Source organism: Gossypium arboreum, chromosome 2 (genome assembly GCF_025698485.1).
Source record: "Gossypium arboreum isolate Shixiya-1 chromosome 2, ASM2569848v2, whole genome shotgun sequence".
Lineage (NCBI taxonomy): Eukaryota > Viridiplantae > Streptophyta > Magnoliopsida > Malvales > Malvaceae > Gossypium > Gossypium arboreum.
This window is the reverse complement of record NC_069071.1, coordinates 67768954-67788330: the sequence shown is the minus strand read 5'-3', so window position 1 is coordinate 67788330 and position 19377 is coordinate 67768954. Positions and strand designations below refer to the sequence as shown.

The 19377-nt window shown below is 37.2% G+C and overlaps 1 non-coding gene across 1 annotated transcript; it reads right to left on the bottom strand.

Moving 5' to 3' along the window:
- Positions 1-1024: 1024 nt before the first annotated feature.
- On the bottom strand, positions 1025-1130 carry LOC128289452 (small nucleolar RNA R71). Its single transcript, XR_008279100.1, has one exon. It is a non-coding gene; the product is annotated as a small nucleolar RNA R71 (small nucleolar RNA).
- Positions 1131-19377: the final 18247 nt, after the last annotated feature.

The following is a 19377-nucleotide window of genomic DNA, read 5'->3' as shown; positions in this document are numbered from 1 at the left end:
GATTTTTCCTTAGGTATTGTCTTAATTCAATCATTTTTTTCAAAAGTAATTCCCCAATTCTATTTTCTATGATTTCTTAGTTTAGTTAATTAGTTAGTCGAAACAAACCCCATTATTCTTAGGCTAGATAATAAAAAGAAAGTTAATACTAGTACTTTTAGTTCCTTTGGGTTTGATAATCGGGGCTTGACTAACGCTATACTACTGTTTAGTAGGTACACTTGCCTTTATCGTGATAATAGTTAGTTTCAAGAACAATTCATTATAAAAATTTAAAACCTGTCACGAATATCACATACAAAGTTTTTGGCACCATTGCCGGGGAACTAAGATATTAGGAACACTCAATTTTTATTACTTTAGCCATTTACTTTTACTGCAATTTAAATTTTATTCTAATTTTTATTACTAATTCTTTCTTTTCCCTTTTTCTGGTAGGTTCTTATAGTTTATGACTAGAAGAAACCCGTCAGGACCATTACTTTTTGACAGTGAGATCGATCGTACAGTTCGCGGAAACCAAAGAGAAATAAGGTGAAACTTAAGATACACAGAGAACGAGCAAGAGGATGATATTCAAACCACAACCAAGGAGATGGATGAAAACCAAAAAAATCCGCTACCTCCTGCGATTGCTGTTAATCAGAATCCTACTCCGCGCACTATGTATGATTATGGTAAACCTAATTTAACAGGAACTGAGTCAAGTATAGTCAAACCTACTATTGCTGCAAATAATTTTGAACTGAAACCTAACACAATTCAAATGATACAACAGTTTGTTCATTTTGATGGTTTGCAGGACGAGGATCCCAACGCTCGCTTGGCAAATTTCCTAGAATTTTGTGATACATTTAAAATAAATGGCTTTTTTCATGATGCCATACGTCTTCGGTTGTTTCCCTTTTCGTTAAGGAATAAGGCTAAACAGTGGTTCAACTCATTACCACGAGGGTCAATCACTACTTGAGAACAGATGATCGAAAATTTTTTATTAAAATATTTTCCACCGGCTAAAACAGCCAACTTACGTAATGATATCTCTTCTTTTGTGCAGATGGATTAGAAACACTCTACGATGCATGGGAGAGATACAAGGACCTTTTGAGAAGGTGCCTTCACTATGGGTTACTGCTTTGGCTACAGGTTCAAACGTTCCATAATGGCCTGAATCTTTTGAATCGACAGATGATTGATACAGCTGCTGAAGGAACTATCAATAATAAGACACTTGAGGTGACTTACGAATTTATTGAAGAGATGTCACTGAATAACTATCAGTGGCAAGTTATGAGAACAAAGCCGATGAAAGCAGCCGGTGTCTTCAACCTCGACGCGGTTACTATGCTATCTAACCAAGTAGAACTCTTAAATAAAAATATTGACGGTTTGTGTGGTTCTATTCAGGTACATCCAGTGATGAGGTGCGATTCGAATGGAGGAGGAGCATGCACATAATATCAACCCTTCAAACCTAACATCGAGGAGGAACAAGTCTAATATATGGGTAACAATAACTTTAGACCCCAAAATAACCCATATAGTAGTACTTATAATGCAGGTTGGAGGAAACATCCCAATTTATCATGGGGCGGTCAAGGAAATCAAAGGCCACAACATCCTCCGGGTTTTCAACAACCACCCTACCAACAGGAAAAAAAGCTGAATCTTGAAGAGATGCTCTCAAAGTTCATATTGGTGTTAGAAACTCGTTTTTAGAATATTGAGACAGCACTTAAGAATCAATAAGCATCAATCCAAGGGCTCGAAACTCAAATTGGACAGCTTGCCAAGTTGATTTCTGAACGACCACAAGGTAGCTTGCCAAACAACACAGAATCTAACCCAATGGAGCAACTTAACGCGATTACTTGTCAGGATGAGGAAGGCTTAGTCACACCTGAACTAGAAACAACCAAGGAAAGAAACTGATATAAGCAAAGGTAAAGGTGAGGCAGACCATAATGAGCAGAAACCGGTAAGTACAGAATACAAACCTCATGTGCCATACCCTAATGCGACAAGGAAAGACCGCTCAGATAAACAATTTGGTAAATTCCTAACTCTTAAAAAAATTACATATTAACTTACCATTTATTAAAGCTCTATCGTAGATGCCAAACGCAATGAAATTTTTAAATGAGCTTTTAGCAAATAAGTGGAAGTTGGACGAGGCTTCGCATGTAAAGCTAAACCTAATTTGCTCAGCTATTCTACAGAATAAACTACCCAAAAAATTGAAAGATCCAGGGAGTTTTACAATTCCTTGCTTAATTGGTAGTTTAGATGTTAATAATGCATTAGCCGATTCAGGGGCTAGTATTAACGTCATGCCTTACAAGATGTTTAAACAACTAGGTCTTGCGAAACCCAAATAGACTAGGATGAGCATTCAATTAGCAGATAAAACTATAAGGTTTCCTAGGGGTATTATTAAAGATGTGCTAGTTAAAATCAATAAATTTATATTTCCCATTGACTTCGTTGTTCTAGACATAGAGGAGGATAGCAACACTCCTTTGATTTTAGGAACGCCCTTTTTAGCAACTGCTAGAACGATTATTGATGTTGGCATAGGTGAGCTCACACTTCATGTGGGAGACGAAACAATCACCCTTCAAGCTCATAATTTCGGCAACACATCGAAAATTGAAGGTGATTGTCTAAACCATTCTACTAAAACTGACAATATGGTGTAACCTACTTTGCAGGAAATGAGCTTGAAGGAAGTACATGAGCCATTTTCAAGCAATAGTAGAGGACCTATTCGTGAAGAACAAAGGCTACAAATCGAGGAGCTAGATGAATGGCAAACACATAAACCTAGAACACATGATAGACCAAAACTACGCCAGAACAAGCTCAATACCTTTCCAAATGAACTTAAGGTTGGAGATAGAGTTTTATTAGATGCCGCAGATCCTCACATTGTCACTGCCAAACCGAATGAAGAAATCCCTTTTACGGTACTTAACATTTTCCCATTCGATACAGTCGAGGTAAATCATCCCAAGTTTGACACTTTTAAGGTAAACAATACCCACCTAATACCTTATTTTGACGAGATTCATAGTAGGAATGAAGAGTATAAACTCCTCGAACCACCATGACCATTCAATGGAAAGGTAAGTCGAGCTTAGACTATAAATAAACGCTTCTTGGGAGGCAACCCGAGCACTAACTGTATTAACTTCTTTAAATTTTAGGGTTTAACACCTAACTTACTAACAAAACTCTTGAATATAGGTTTACCACACAGACACGGCCAAGCACACGAGCGTGCTTAGGGCCACGTGAAAATAGGGCAAAGATTTCCCCAACACGGGCTACGATAAATCGACTCGACCGTGCGACATAGCTGTGGGCGAACCTGTCAAAACAAAACGGGTGTACGACATGCCCGTGCCTGGAAATCGTGGCCGAACCTATCAAAATAACACGGGCGTACGACACGCCCGTGCCAAGCAACCTTGGTCAAACCTGCAAAAACAACACGAGTGTGGACCTTCATACACGGGCGTGGAAGAAGCGAACAAAGACAGACACGGCCATGCGACACTGCCGTGTGCACTAACACTCCCAAGGTACACGGGCGTGGGGAAATTGTCAGACGCGCCCAAATTCAAAATTCGCGAATCACACGGGCAAAAATTGGGGAACACGGGCGTGTTCCCTGGCCGTGTGCCCCAGAATCTATAAATACCCTTATATCATCGACACAGGTAGACACACGGGTGTGACACACGGTCAACCCCATGGGCATGTTGTTCGACCGTGTATCCCCTACACCATGAATTTGCAAGTCAGTATGCATGGTAGTAAACACACAGGCAGAGACATGGTCGTGTGTGTCAACTGTGTGGAGAACACGGCCTCTAGCCACGGGCTTGTGCCTTGGCCATATGTCCATAATTCATTGCTAACGTCAGAAACAGAATGTTAAGATTTTTACACACGGGCTACAACATGGGCGTGTTATGACCGTGTGAGGGACACGGGCTGTAGACACGGGCGTGTGCTCGACCGTGTGAAACCAATGTAGGTTCGAATTTGGAATTTAATTCACATGGGCTTGGGGCACGGATGTCCCCTTGTGAATAGGCTGTGTGAACCACACGGGCGTTCAGCACGGCCAAATCAAAATGGCCACACGGGCGTGTCATCTTTCCACATGGGCGTGTGCCACTATCTCAAGTGACATTTTTCAAAGTCTTTGAAGATGTTCGGTTTAATTCTGGATAGTTTCTGATACGGTCATTGAGAGCACCAAAAATATCCTATTCCCTATAAAATAGTAGAAATAATGAAAAAGAACAGTAAATGGGAAGTAGGGTCGAATCCTCAGGGACCGGATTATACTAATGCTTGTTTCTCGAAATCTTGGGCAGAATCGTGCCCAAGAAAACCTGCGTGACAGAGGGAAAATAAAAATAACAGAATTAAAGATTTGATTTGGAAAAAATGAAAAAAAACAGAATCTAAAGTTGACTGAAATTGTGATTACGAAATTAATAAAAATAATAAAGAGAGTTAAAGGAAAATAAATTTTTATTGGTAGATTCCAGCCTCCAGTTGTCTCATTTCACCTTGGGTTCAATCCTCGGCTTTTAAATAACCCTTCTCAACTCAAGTAAGCTAGTTATAATGGAAAAGAACGCCTACGACCACCAGCTCCAAAGATTAGACTTATGATTTTTAGGGAACTTGACTATAGCCAGTAATCTATACTAGATCAATGCTTCTCAATGGCGAATCCCACACCATTTCATCTCTTTGGCTTACCAACCTCTGACGCAGTAAGTTAACGAACCGACTATGCAATCCTTCCAAAACATACAAAGCGGACACCTTTGCATATGCTGAAAAACTTACTTCTTAAGGGCCATGGACCAGGCGTCACTCATAGTGAGAAACGATGAATACTTGGCGAGAAGGCTAAAATCTGGATTCTAGGCCTCAAGAACCCTTTTGGGGAATATTGACAACTTTCGGCTAGATAGGTTTTAGTGGCTCATGATAATGGTGGAAAAGAAAATAAATATAAAAATAGAAAAGGGAGTTTTATTGAAAGAAAATATGAAGAAACAAAAGCCTAGAATTTTAGGGGGAGAGTGTTTACAGAAAAAGATGAACACCCAATAGAGTCACTTCACCCCTATTTATAGTGCTAGGGAGATAGTCTGATAGTCTAATTTAACTTAAATTCTAAAAAGATAAATACAATTAATTAACGATAAATAAAGATAATTAAAATAAAATCCTAAAATTAAATAATCCTAATAATTATCTTAATATTAATTATCCTAATAAAATGGAGTCTTATAAAATAAAATCTATTCTTTTTGCGTTTTTAATCCTTGTGTCTTCCATGCTTGCACTTTTGGCACAATCTTTTTCCTGCGTCGCATATTAGCCCATTGTGTCTCTAAATTCGCACTTTTGTCCCTTAATTTTGCTTTTTCCTCCAAATCAGTCCCTAATCGATAAAAAGACATAAATAGCTCAAATTAGTAGGATCAAGCCCAAAATAAACACATGATTAATACATAAAAATACGTTATTCTAGAGCATTATCAAATTAAATAATCCTAATAATTATCTTAATATTAATTATCCTAATAAAATGGAGTCTTATAAAATAAAATCTCTTCTTTTTGCGTTTTTAGTCCTTGTGTCTTCCATGCTTGCACTTTTGGCACAATCTTTTCCTGCGTCGCATATCATTATTGTGTGTCTCCAAATTAGCACTTTTGTCCCTTAATTTGCTTTTGCCTCCAAATCAGTCCCTAATCGATAAAAAGACATAAATAGCTCAAATTAGTAGGATCAAGCCTAGAATAAACACATGATTAATACATAAAAATACGTTATTCTAGAGCATTATCAGTTTCCCAAGGATGATTTGGGCCTTGTAGGTCTATATTGAGAATTTTTAGATTAAGAGCGAAAAGTTTTAAATTTTATCTAGTTTTTATATCTCAGAAGTGATCGTATACATATGTTTAAGTCAGGTAATGCCTCATGCCCAGTCTCAGCCTCTGACTCGGGTAAGGGATGTTACATTTAGTGGGATTAGAACTATAGTTTAGTCGATTCTAGGACTAACCTAGCGTGAGTACGAGTTTAGCTATACATGCCATAATTGTTTATTGATAGTGTGACGACTCTTGATGAAATAAATTGTGTTTTTTTATATAGTAAATGGATCCTGATGTGGCTACAGTGGATGAAGTGGAAAGTAATGCGCCAGCTCCCTCTGAAGGGACCACGCCAGTAAATAGTGGGCCCGTGACAATGAGTTAGGGCAAATGGGCTAGAGAAGCTTACCTCCACATGATGGATGCATGGTACTCGGAGTGTATTCGTGTGAATCTGAATATTCCACCTCCCCCACCTCCCCCAATTCCTCAACCCATACTTATAGCTCCTTAAGGAGCAGAAATGGCTAAAAGAGAGAAACCTCCAGTAGACAGAATTCGTAAGCATGGGGCTGAGGAATTTTGGGCAAATGTCGGTAATGATCCAGAGAGGGCCGATTTTTGGTTAGAAAATACCATTAGGGTATTTGACGAATTATCATGCACGCCAGAGGAATGTATAAAGTGTGTAGTGTCACTCCTACGAGATTCGACCTATCATTGGTTCCCCCTTTGTCAGTGGTACCAAAAGAGAGAGTAACTTGGGGATTTCTTCCAGAAGGAGTTCTGTAAAAAGTATATTAGTCAAAGGTTCATAGATCAAAAGAGGAAAGAATTCCTTGAGCTGAAGCAAGGCTGTATGACGGTGACGGAGTACAAGTGTGAATTTGTGAGGCTCAGCAGATATACGCGGGAGTGCGTATCTACAGAAGCCATCATGTGCAAGAGGTTTGAAGATAGTCTGAACGAAAACATCCATTTATTAGTTGGTACCTTAGAGTTGAGGGAGCTTGTGGTACTTGTCGAGAGAGCTTGCAAAGCCGAAGAATTGGCCAAAGAGAAGAGAAGAGCTGACATCGAGTCTCGTGACTCAAAGAAAAGACAGATGTGAAAATTACATCAAACCTCATCCAAGAGATCGAGAGAGTTTCCCACTTGATTGAAAGCATCAGTGGGGTTCTTGAGCAAGAGCAAGAATAAGCAGTATATGGTGACAAAAACCCAAACCACTTCTATCGCAAGTGTTGGTAGTGCTCACCCGAATAGACCAGAATGTTCACAGTGTGGTAGACGTCATTTTGTTGTGTGTCGAGGTAATGAAAGATGTTGTTTTAAATGTGGGTCTTTGGACCATTTTATTCATGACTGTTCCGAGATGATCGAGAAAGATAAAAATCAAAGCGTGAGATCGGGTAATGCTCCTTCAAGGGGTAGACCACATAAGAACCCGAGAAGTGGAGCTAGCAGTAAAAGTGTGCCTAGAGATGCTGTTGTGAGGTCAGAGGGTAGAGCTCCTGCAAGGACTTATGCTATACGTGCCCGTGAAGAGGCAGACTCTTCTGATGTAATTACGGGTACCTTTTTTATCCATGATATATCTATCTTTGCTTTAATTGACCCGGGGTCTACCCATTCCTATATTTGTATAAAATTGATACCCTGTATGAATGTGATAGTCGAGTCCACTAAATTTGTGGTAAAAGTGTCCAACCCGTTAGGTAAACATGTGTTAGTTGACCAAGAATGTAGAAATTTTCCTTTGACAATTAGAGGTCATTGTTTTCTAGCTAACTTGATGTTATTACTATTTAATGAATTTGATGTAATTCTTGGGATGGATTGGTCAACTTATCATGGTGTTGTAGTGGATTGTGGACGAAAAGAGATTGAGTTGAAATGTGGAAGCGAGGTTGAATCAGGTGAATTTGACAATTCGCCTGTAGTAATACCGTCCATGTCGGCAGTGAAATATTTGAGAAAAGGGTATGAAGCGTACCTCACTTTTGTATTGAATACTCAAACATCTGAAATGAAGATTGAGTCAGTACCAGTGGTATGTGAGTTCACAGATGTGTTTTCGGAGGAATTACCTAGATTGCCTCCGATGAGGGAAGTTGAATTTGGAATTGAATTAGTCCTTGGCATGGCACCCATATCGATTACTCCGTATAGGATGGCTCCGATGGAATTAAAGGAGTTGAAAGTCGAACTACAAGAGTTAACGGGTAAAGGTTTTACGAGACCGAGCTTTTCTCCGTGGGGTGCTCCGGTACTTTTTGTGAAAAAGAAAGATGGGTCGATGAGGTTATGTATAGACTACAGACAACTTAACAAGGTGACTTTAAATAATAAGTATCCCTTGCCAAGGATAGATAATCTGTTTGACCAATTGAAAAGAGCCATCGTGTTTTCCAAGATAAGCTTGAGGTCTGGTTTTTACCAAGTTAGAGTAAAAGAGCAAGATGTACCAAAAACCGCGTTTAGGACAAGGTGTGGGCACAATGAGTTTCCTATCATACCCTTCGGTTTAACAAATGCCTCTGTGATATTTATGGATTTGATGAACCACATTTTCTGGCCGTATTTGGATAAGTTTGTGATCGTATTTATTGATGATATATTGATTTATTCTTGAGATGTGTGTGAACACGAAAAGCATTTGAGAACAGTTTTGCAAACCCTGATAGCTAAGTAGTTGTATGCTAAGTTTAGCAAAAGTGAGTTTTGGCTCTGAAAGATCGGATTCTTAGGACACATCATGTCGAGTGATGGAATTAGAGTTGACCCAAGTAAGATATCGGATATTGTAGAGTGGAAACCGTCGAGGAATGTGTCAGGGATTAGAAGCTTTCTGGGCTTAGCCGGGTATTACAGATGATTTGTTAAAGGATTCTTGATGATAGCTACTCCGATGACTAGACTGCTACAGAAAGAGGTCAAGTTCGAATGGAATGATAAGTGTCAATAAAGTTTTGAAAAGCTAAAGGCTTTGTTGACCGAAGCCCCAATTTTAGTGCAACCGGAATCAAGAAAGGAGTTTGCAGTGTATAGTGATGCATCCTTGAATGGATTAGGGTGCATGCTCATGCAAGAAGGCATGGTAATAGCCTATGCCTCAAGATAGCTAAAGCCACATGAGAAAAACTACCCGACGCACGATTTAGAGTTGGCTGCAATTGTGTTAGCATTAAAAATTTGGAGACACCATTTGTATAGCGAGAGATGCTGAGTATTTACTGACCATAAGAGTTTAAAATGTTTGATGACTCAAAAGGAGCTGAATCTATGGTAGCGAAGATGGTTGGAGTTGATAAAGGATTATGAGTTGGTGATTGACTACCACCCTGGAAAGGCGAATGTAGTCACCGATGCATTGAGTAGGAAATCATTATTCGCTTTGAGGGCTATGAATACTCAATTGACTGTGACTGATGATGGTTCGATTCTAGCCAAGATAAGTGCTAGACCAATGTTCCTTCAGGAAATTTGTAAAGCTCAAAAAGGTGATAAGGATTTGCTAGCTAAGATAGCTGAGTGTGAGATGGGAAATGAATCGGAATTTCGTGTTGGTATTACTAAGACAGGATTTGTGTGCCTAAGGATGATGAGATTATTCAGAAGATTTTACGAGAAGCACGTAGTGGTTGCTTATCTATCCATCTTGGTAGTGTGAAAATGTATAAAGACTTGAAGAAAATGTACTGGTGATCGTAAATGAAAAGAGACATTTTGGAGTTTGTTTCTAAGTGTCTAGTTTGTCAACAAGTGAAGGCCAAACACCAAGTACCTTCGGGTTTACTTCAACATGTCAGGGTTACCTTTGATGCCAAGGAAAAAGGATTCCGTTTGGGTTGTTGTTGATAGATTAACAAAGTTGGCACATTTTATACCAGTGCGTATCGACTATTCCCTTGAGAAATTGGTTGAATTGTATGTTGCTGAGATCGTGAGACTTCATGGATTACCTTTGTTGATTATTTTAGATCGAGATCCGAGATTTAGCTCGTGGTTTTGGAAAAAGTTGCAAGAGGCATTGTGAACAAAATTGAATTTTAGCACGGCATTTCACCCGCAAACCGACGGTTAGTCAAAAGAGTGATTCAGATCTTAGAAGACATGTTGCGGAGTTGTGTTCTCAAGTTTCAAGGCAGTTAGGAAAAGTACTTACCATTGGTAGAGTTTTCCTACAATAATAGTTATCAGTTAAGTCTAAAAATGGTTGTGTGGACGCAAGTGCCGAACGCCCTTATATTGGACTAAACTTAGAAAAAATCAAATTCACGGGGTTGACTTAATCAAAGAAATCGAAGAGAAGGTTAAGGTGATTTGCGACTGCTTGAAAACCACTTCGTATAGACAGAAATCCTACGTAGATTTGAAAAAAAAGGAAATTGAATTTCAAGTTAGTGATAGAGTGTTTTTGAAAGTATCGCCGTGGAGGAAAGTCCTCAGATTCGGTAGAAAAGGCAAGCTGAGCCCTCGTTTTATAGGGCCTTATAAGATTACTGAGAGAGTAGGGCTTATTGCCTACCGATTGGCCTTGCCCTCAGAGTTGGAAAAGATTCATGACATGTTCCACGTGTCAATGTTGCGTTGATATAGATCAGATCCTTCGTATGTGATCGCTCCAACAGAGGTTGAGATTTAGCCGTATATGACTTATGGTGAAGAGCCGGTTAAGATTTTGGCTCGGGAGGTCAAATAATTGAGGAGTAAAAGTATAGCACTCGTGAAATTTTTGTGGCATAGACATGGAGTCGAGGAATCCACATGGGAACCCGAGGAAACCATGAGAGATCAACACCCGAACTTATTCACTGGTAAGATTTTCGGGGATGAAAATCCCTAAGGGGGGAGCATTGTAACAGCCTGATTTTGGGCTTAGTCGGAACAGTGGTCCACAAATTCAAAGATGGAGAAATTATTTTATTATTATTTTGGTGTTATAGCATGATCATAATTTTGCATGAAAATTTTGGTGAATTAAATTTAGCATTTGTTAGCTTAATTGCAAAAAGAGGACTAAATCGCATAAAGGATAAAAGTTCTATTTAACTTAATAGATATACCAAATAACTAAAGAACCATAATTTAGGGTCTTTAAAGTGAAATTAGGCGCTTAAAGGAATCTTGGCCGGCCATAAGGACAAGATTTGACCAAATTGTCAATGTTAGGTGAGTGTAGGTGACTTATTTGATAAATAAATAAAATAAAGAGAAAATCTATCATATTTTTTTATCTTCTTCTCCACCAAAAATTTAAGCTATTCTAAGGGTTTTGGAAGCTTGAAACATTCAACCACTCATCTCTCTCAAGTAAGTGATTTAGATGGATATTTTTAATGATTTTGGTACTTTTGGAACACTTTAAGCATGGGCTATCTATTGAGGGGACTATTTTGCAAAATGGTGGATAGTCTAGGGATTTGCCATGAAAGGAATTATGATGTTTGCTGAGTTTTTATGGAAGAAAATGAATCTTATTTGTGTAGTAAACAACTTTTGTGAAAGGACTTCTCATGAAAACCCTAATAGCACCATTTTTTAAAGTTGCAAAATCGATAGTAATATTGTGGAATAATGGGAATTTTGGGTCACTATAAAAGTAAAAAGGGTTCAGCTAGGCTTAAGACTTGACGAAGTTTGATAAAAATTGAATTTTGAGACTTGGGGTAAAATGGTCATTTTGTGGAAGTCTAGGGGCAAAATGGTCATTTTGCCAGAAATGTGAATTTATGATTTCATAAATTTATTTAGTGATTAAATGAGTAAATTTTTATTATTTTAGATCAAGAAATACAAAATCCGAACCTAGACCGGGGGAAAGCCAAGCAAGTAGATTAAACTGACTAGGTTCCTACATTTTGTAATCCGAGGTAAGTTGTACGCAAATAATGCAAATTAAATGTTATCATGTATTATATATTTAGTTTGGAATGAATTTTTGAGTTGTAATGAGAATGTGAATTATGGGAATTAAGGTAATAAAGACTTCTGGTTGAACATTTGGAATAGACTTGGATGTTCATACCATGACATTGGGTGATATGTGCGCTAGTGTAAGACATGTCTGGGGCATGCATCGGCGACATTATGAGAGCCAGTGTAAGACATGTCTAGGACATGCATTGGCAATGAGACGAGAGCTAGTGTAAGACATGTCTGATGTAACACCCCCTAACACCAAGCCATCACCGGAATAGGGCTACGAGGCATTACCGGACTAATACACTAATATTTATACAAAACCGAGTCATAAACTTTACATTTCAGATCAATTCTTATCAAATTTCATCTTAAAGTCCTTAATATGGGCCTACGGGCCCCTATATATGTTTTAGAAGTGATTCGAAACTAAACTGACAACTTTAGAAATTTTTCCTTGAAGATAGGGGCACATGCCCGTGTGGCCTGGGACATGCCCGTGTGGCCTGGGACACGCCCGTGTTGCTTGGAACATGCCCGTGTGACCTACCCATGGGCAGATTCTGACTTCTCCACATGGCCTGGGCACACGCCCATGTGATTTGGCCGTGTGAAAACATAATTTTTGACCATTTTAAAGCTATTTTCACATACTAAACACACCCTATTCATGCCCAAAATATTTACTTGTATATCTTAATCAAATAACATTCTTTTTATCCATTTCTTGTACCTAAATACAATTATACACTAATAGAATCCAACCAATCAATTATTTCAAGCCAAAACATGTATATTTCATTTTCTAATCACAAAACATCACATTCAACATAGTTTGCATACTTAATTATTCATCTAATTACATTACTAAATCAAATCCTATACATGCCATATAAATCAAAATTTGTTTAACAAAATCTACCGGAGTAAATCTGGATAGTGTGACCCTTGATGTAGATTCGATCCTCCGTATGTATATAAGTCAATCTATAAAGCAAATCACATACACAAGTAAGCTGATAGAAGCTTAGTAAGCTCATGGGCATAATAACACAAATCTTACCGAACACTGTACACAATTATATATGTATTAATTAAACTATTTCATCCTACAATCACAACTTCATTAATAAACTCATTTGAATAATTTTCATGATGCAATTCACGAACTTAATTCTTTAGGGCCCATTTCTTATTTATTTTCATTGTCAAATTAGGGAACAATAATGGAATTGAGTGCTTCATTATCACATTACCATAGTAAACTATGGACTTTCACACTGTCACACATCACACACCGAAGCCATAGCCCTGCCATGGTCTTACACGGATCACATAACATACCGATGCCATATCCCAGATATGGTCTTATATGGAATCACATTATCAAATCACACCGATGCCATAGCCCAACTATGGTCTTATACGAGATCTCGAATCACATTGTACTGATGCCATAGTCCAGCTATGGTCTTATATGGAAGTACATATCACATCCTTTCCGTCAGTTCATTATGGTCACAGAATGGAAGCACTCAAACCATTGTTCCAACTAATTTGTTCTTTTAGTTACACATTATTCATTAGTTAATAGAATTTGATAATATTCATCTACAATAAAATACTTTAACAATCATAAGATTTTCATATCAAACATTGAACTTTGCCATATGAACTTACCTGGGCTAATTTGCAAAAGTCGTAGAAATTCAGGGACTATTCTTGAATTTTCTCCTTTCCACGATTCACTTCGTTTTCTTGATCTATAATTATAAAATCATTCCTTCATTAGCATCTATTTAAATTCTATTCTATTTCATAATTTATGCCCTTAATTTTCAAAATTACACAATTACCCTAAACTTTTTAATTTTTACAATTTAATCCCTACTCAATTCGTTCATAAATTAAACTAATTCCTTTAAAATATCATTTTATCTAAACCATACAAACTACTTCACAGCCTTTAACATTCCAAGATTCAACACAAAACTCTAATTCCAACAACTTTCACAATTAGGTCCTAAAATAAATTTGTATGCAAATCTCTTCATAAAATCATCATATAATGAAATTAAAACCTTAATTCCATAATAAATCATCATAAACTTTCAGTACTTACTCATGGTAACTTTCTAAAATATTCATAAAAGAAAAAACTAATGAATTAGATATTAGGACCTAGTTGTAAAAGTCTCAAAATCACAAAAATTACAAGAAATAATCAAGAATTGAGCTTACGTGTAATAAAATATTAAAGACCAGCTTAAAAGAACCCTTCAATGGTGTTTTTTCTGGAGAAGGTGAAGAAAAATAAAGAAAACTCCAGATTTTACCTAATATATCATATTTTACAATTTAATTTTTACCTTATTTCCAATTTTGCCCCTTGTTCACACTTGATTTTTATTTTTCTTGCACACTCATGCGTCCAGCCCAACAATAGGTGTTTAATTGCCTATTTAGTCCTCCTTTAATTATTACTAAAGCTATTTAATTTCAATTTAGTCCTTTTTACCTAATCGACTACCAAAACCTTAAAATTTCTTGATGAAACTTTAATACTAACTTACTAACACTTCATAAATATTTATAAAAATATTTATGGCTCAGTTCATGAATTTGAGGTCTCGATACCTCGTTTTTATCTATTTTAATCTACAAATTTTTTTAATTCATAATTTCACTAATTCAAAATGATTTCTAAAACCACACTTAACTTTTACTTACTAATATCTAAACTTACATGTCAGATTTAGTGATCTCAAATCACTATTCCGATATCACTAAAATTTTGGGCCGTTACAAGTCTCCCCCCTTAGGAAATTTTGTCCTCGAAATTTCGTACCTAAAAACAAATGCGAATACTGTGTTCTCATAGATTCTTCTGTCTCCCAGGTTGCCTCCTCCAATCCATGTCGATGCCGTAACACTTTTACTAACGGTACTTGTTTATTCTATAGCTCTTTAACTTTCCGAGCTAATATTTTCATTGGTTCCTCCGAATATGTCATATCTGATTGTAGCTCTATCTCAGTATGAGAAATCACATGTGAAGGGTCTGATCTATACCATCTCAACATAGATACATGAAATACATTATGAATTTTCTCTAGTTCTAGAGGCAAGGCCAATCTATAAGCTACTGGACCAATCCTTTCAGTGATCTCATGTGGCCCGATAAATCGTGAACTAAGCTTTCCTTTTCTACCAAACCGTAGAATTTTATTCCACGGAGAAACTTTCAAGAACACACGATCACCCACATTGAACTCTATATCTCTTCTTTTCAAATCCGCATAGGACTTCTGACAATCGGAAGCAGCTTTCAAACTTTCTTGAATAATCTAAACTTTCTCTTTAGTTTCCCGAATTAAATCCACTCCCACTAATTTCGATTCACTTAATTCTGACCAATACAATGGAGTTTTACATTTTCTTCCATACAGAGCTTCAAACGGTGCCATTTTGATACTAGCTTGATAACTATTATTATAAGCAAATTCAACTAAAGGTAAATACCTTTCCCAACTACCACTGAACTAAAGTATACAACTCCTCAACATATTTCCAAAATCTAAATCACTCGTTCTGATTGCCCGTCAGTCTAAGGATGAAAAGCTGTACTAAATTTTAATTTGGTACCTAAAGCTTCCTGTAGTTTACTCCAAAATCTCGAAGTAAACCTCGGATCTCGATTTGAAATAATTGATGTCGGCACCCCATGTGATCTCACAATTTCTGACACATATAATTTCACTAATTTTTCAAGCGAAAAATCCGTTCTGACCGGAATAAAATGCGCTGACTTAGTTAATCTATCTACTATCACCCAAATTGAATCTTTCTTCTTCGGAGTCACAAGCAATCTAGATACAAAATCCATAGTCACATGTTCCCAGTTCCATTCTGGAATCATTACAGGTTGTAATAAACCCGTGGGTACTTGATGTTCTGCTTTTACCTGTTGACAAATCAAGCATTTCGCTACAAATTCACAAATTTCTTGTTTCATCCCTGGCCACCAATACATTTTCTTCAAATAACAATACATCTTAGTATTGCCCGGATGAATCGAGTACATGCTACTATGAGCCTCTGATAAGATATCATTCTTCAATTCTGGATTATTTGGAACACAAATTCTATTGTGATAGTATAACATACCACCATTATCAATAGAGTACTCTAAGTTCATGTTATCTTGAACCATTTGTCGTTTTAGCACCAACTTCGAATCTTCATCTTGCAACTCTCAAATTCATTGAAAGAATATTGGTTTTTCCTTTAATTCGGCTAACACAGAACCATCTTCATTTATAGACAAATGAGCATTTAACGCCCGAAGAGAAAATAATGATGATCTCCGACTAAGTGCATCTGCCACTACATTTGCCTTACCTGGATGATAATCAATGACAAGATTGTAATCTTTCAATAACTCTAACCATCACCTCTGTCTCAAGTTTAGCTCTTTCTGTGACATTAAATATTTCAAACTTTTATGGTTTGTATACACATAACGTTTCTCCCCATATAGGTAGTGTCTCCAAATTTTTAGAGCAAATACTATAGTAGCTAGCTCAAGATCATGTGTAGGGTAGTTTCTCTCATGTGGTTTCAACTTCCGAGAAGCATATGCTACAACTTTTCCTAACTGCATTAGTACACAACCTAAACCATTCAGAGAGGCATCACTATATACTACATACGGCACAATTGATTCAGGTTGAGTCAACATTGGGGCCTCTGTCAACCTTTTCTTAAACTGATCAAAACTTCATTGGCATTCTTCCGGCAATACAAATTCAACATTCTTCTGTAGTAACCAGGTCATCGGCAAAGCAATCATTGAAAAATCCTTCACAAATCGACGGTAGTAACCAGCTAACCCAAGAAAACTTCGCACTTCCATAACATTCTTTGGAGTTTTCCAATTAATCACTGCTGACACCTTGCTTGGATCTACTCGTATACCATCAGCCGGCACAATGTGACCCAAGAATCCCACTTCATAAAGCCAAAATTCACATTTGCTGAATTTTTCATATAACTGTTTTTCCCTCAAAATCAGTAGTACAATTCTCAAGTGCTGAGCATGCTCAGATTCTGTCCTTGAATAGATCAGTATGTCGTCAATAAACGTAGCCACAAATCTATCCAGGTAGGACTAAAAAATTCGATTCATTAAATCCATAAAAGCAGCAAGAGCATTTGTCAAACCAAATGGCATAACTAAAAACTCATAGTAACCATACCGAGTTCTAAAAGCTATTTTCGGTACATCACATTCCTTTACCTTTAACTGATAATACCCAGATCTGAGATCTATCTTTGAAAACACCGCAACATCCTTAAGCTGATTGAATAAATCATCAATACATTGCAAAGAATATTTATTTTTAATGGTTACCTTATTCAACTGTCTGTATTCTACACATAACCTCAATAGACCGTCCTTCTTTTTCACAAATAAGACTGGAGCACCCCATGGCAACATACTCGGCCTGATAAACCCTTTGTCCAACAACTATTGCAACTGTGTCTTTAATTCTTTTAATTTAGCTGGAGCCATTCTATACGGTGTCATTGATATGGGAGCTATTCCCGGAAGCACATCTATCACAAACTCAACCTCTCTATCGGGTGGTAAACCTGGTAATTCTTTAGGAAATACATCCATGAATTCATTTACAACAGATAACTGCTCTAACTTTGATTTAGAACTTTGAGTATCAAGAATATAGGCTAAATAAGCCTCATTTCCTTTACGTATCAATTTTCGAGCAGAAATAGATGAAATCATTTTAACAGTATCATCCAAATTTTCAGACTCAACCAAAATAATATCTCCTGTCTGACATTTCAAACTAATTCATTTTTCTTGACAATTCACTACCCCATCATGTTTCATTAACCAGTCCATGCCCAAGATAATATCAAATTCCTGAAAAGGTAGCAGCACTAAATCAGCGGGGAAATCACAGCCCTTAACTTTTAGTGGACAGTTATGACATATTAAATTAACTACCACTCTTTGGCCTAACGAATTTGTAACTTGTACATTATAATCAGTAGACTCAACAAACAAATTCTTTTCAGATGCTAACATAGTACAAATATATGAATGTGTAGACCCAGGGTCTATTAAAGCATACACAGGATCATCATAAAGATAGAAGGTACCAGCAATTACATTCGGAGTTGTTGCTTCTTCTCTTGCTCGAATGGCATAAATACGAGCAAGGGCCCTAACTTCTAATTGACTAGTAGTATCTTTCATACCCGAACGGGTAGCCCCTGTAGCACTGCTCTGACCAGAGCATCTTCCTTTTTGGGGAGGAGTTTTTTGTTTCTCCTTCTGTACCACTTCTTCTACTTGTAATTGGGGACAATCTCGAATAAAGTGATCTGTGGCCCCACATATATAACAAGCTCCTAACTTACTTTTACATTCACCGGGGTGACTTCTTCCACAATGTTAGCACTTAGGCCTTTGGGTATTTTGTACACTACCCACACTAACAGCAGGTCTGTCAGATGCCTTATAATCAAATTGTCTTGGTCTACTATTTCCCGATCTTTCTGGTGCTGAAGTGGCTCGACTAAATTCCTCTTTAGATTTCTTCATTGGTAAAGCTGAAAATGACTTAGATACACTTCTTTTGAAAGATTCTTTATTTCTTCTATCTTGTTGTATCTTTCTATGATATACTTCTTCAAGTTTTTGAGCATGATCTGATAAAACAATAAATTCCCGTATATCAATGCCCCCTATCATCATTCTAATCTCATCATTAAGCCCTTCTTCGAATCTGATACACATTTCTTCCTCAGTGGGTACGATATCTCAAGCATATTTACTCAAATAAACAAATTCTCTTTCATATTCAGCCATTGACTTGTTTTCTTGTCGCAAGTCGAGAAATTCTCTTTTCTTCTTATCCAGATATCTTCTACCGACATATTTCTTCTTAAATTCATTTTGGAAAAATTCCCAAGTGATCTTTTCAGTTGGTACTACAGCTTATATTGTTTCCCACCAGTTATAAGCTTCTTCTTTCAGTAATGACACAACACATACTAAGTAATCATCTGGTGAGCACGCCATTTGCTTAAACACCCTCATTATACTTTGTAGCCAATACTCAGCTTTGACGGGGTCATCATCTGTTCTTGCCTAAAATTCTTCGGCCCCATGTTTTCTAAGCTTTTCAAATGGAGAACGTTTACCAGATTCAGTTGTCGGAGGAGGTGGAGGAGCAACCGGGGGTACTACCGATGTTGAAATAGGGGGAGGAGGTTGCTGAGTTTGATTTCTTTCTCGCATATTCTCATTATACCACTGATTCATGAATCCATAAATCATATTTTTGAGTTATTGTTCTCACTTCAATGAAATTGAAACTTCACTACTTGTTCCTTGTTTAGAGGTTTGTACTCTGCTATTAACTTCTTCTTGCTCAGTTTGTTCTGGTCTATCTAACATCTTTTCAAATAAAAAATAATCTACAATAAAAACAATGATTAGATC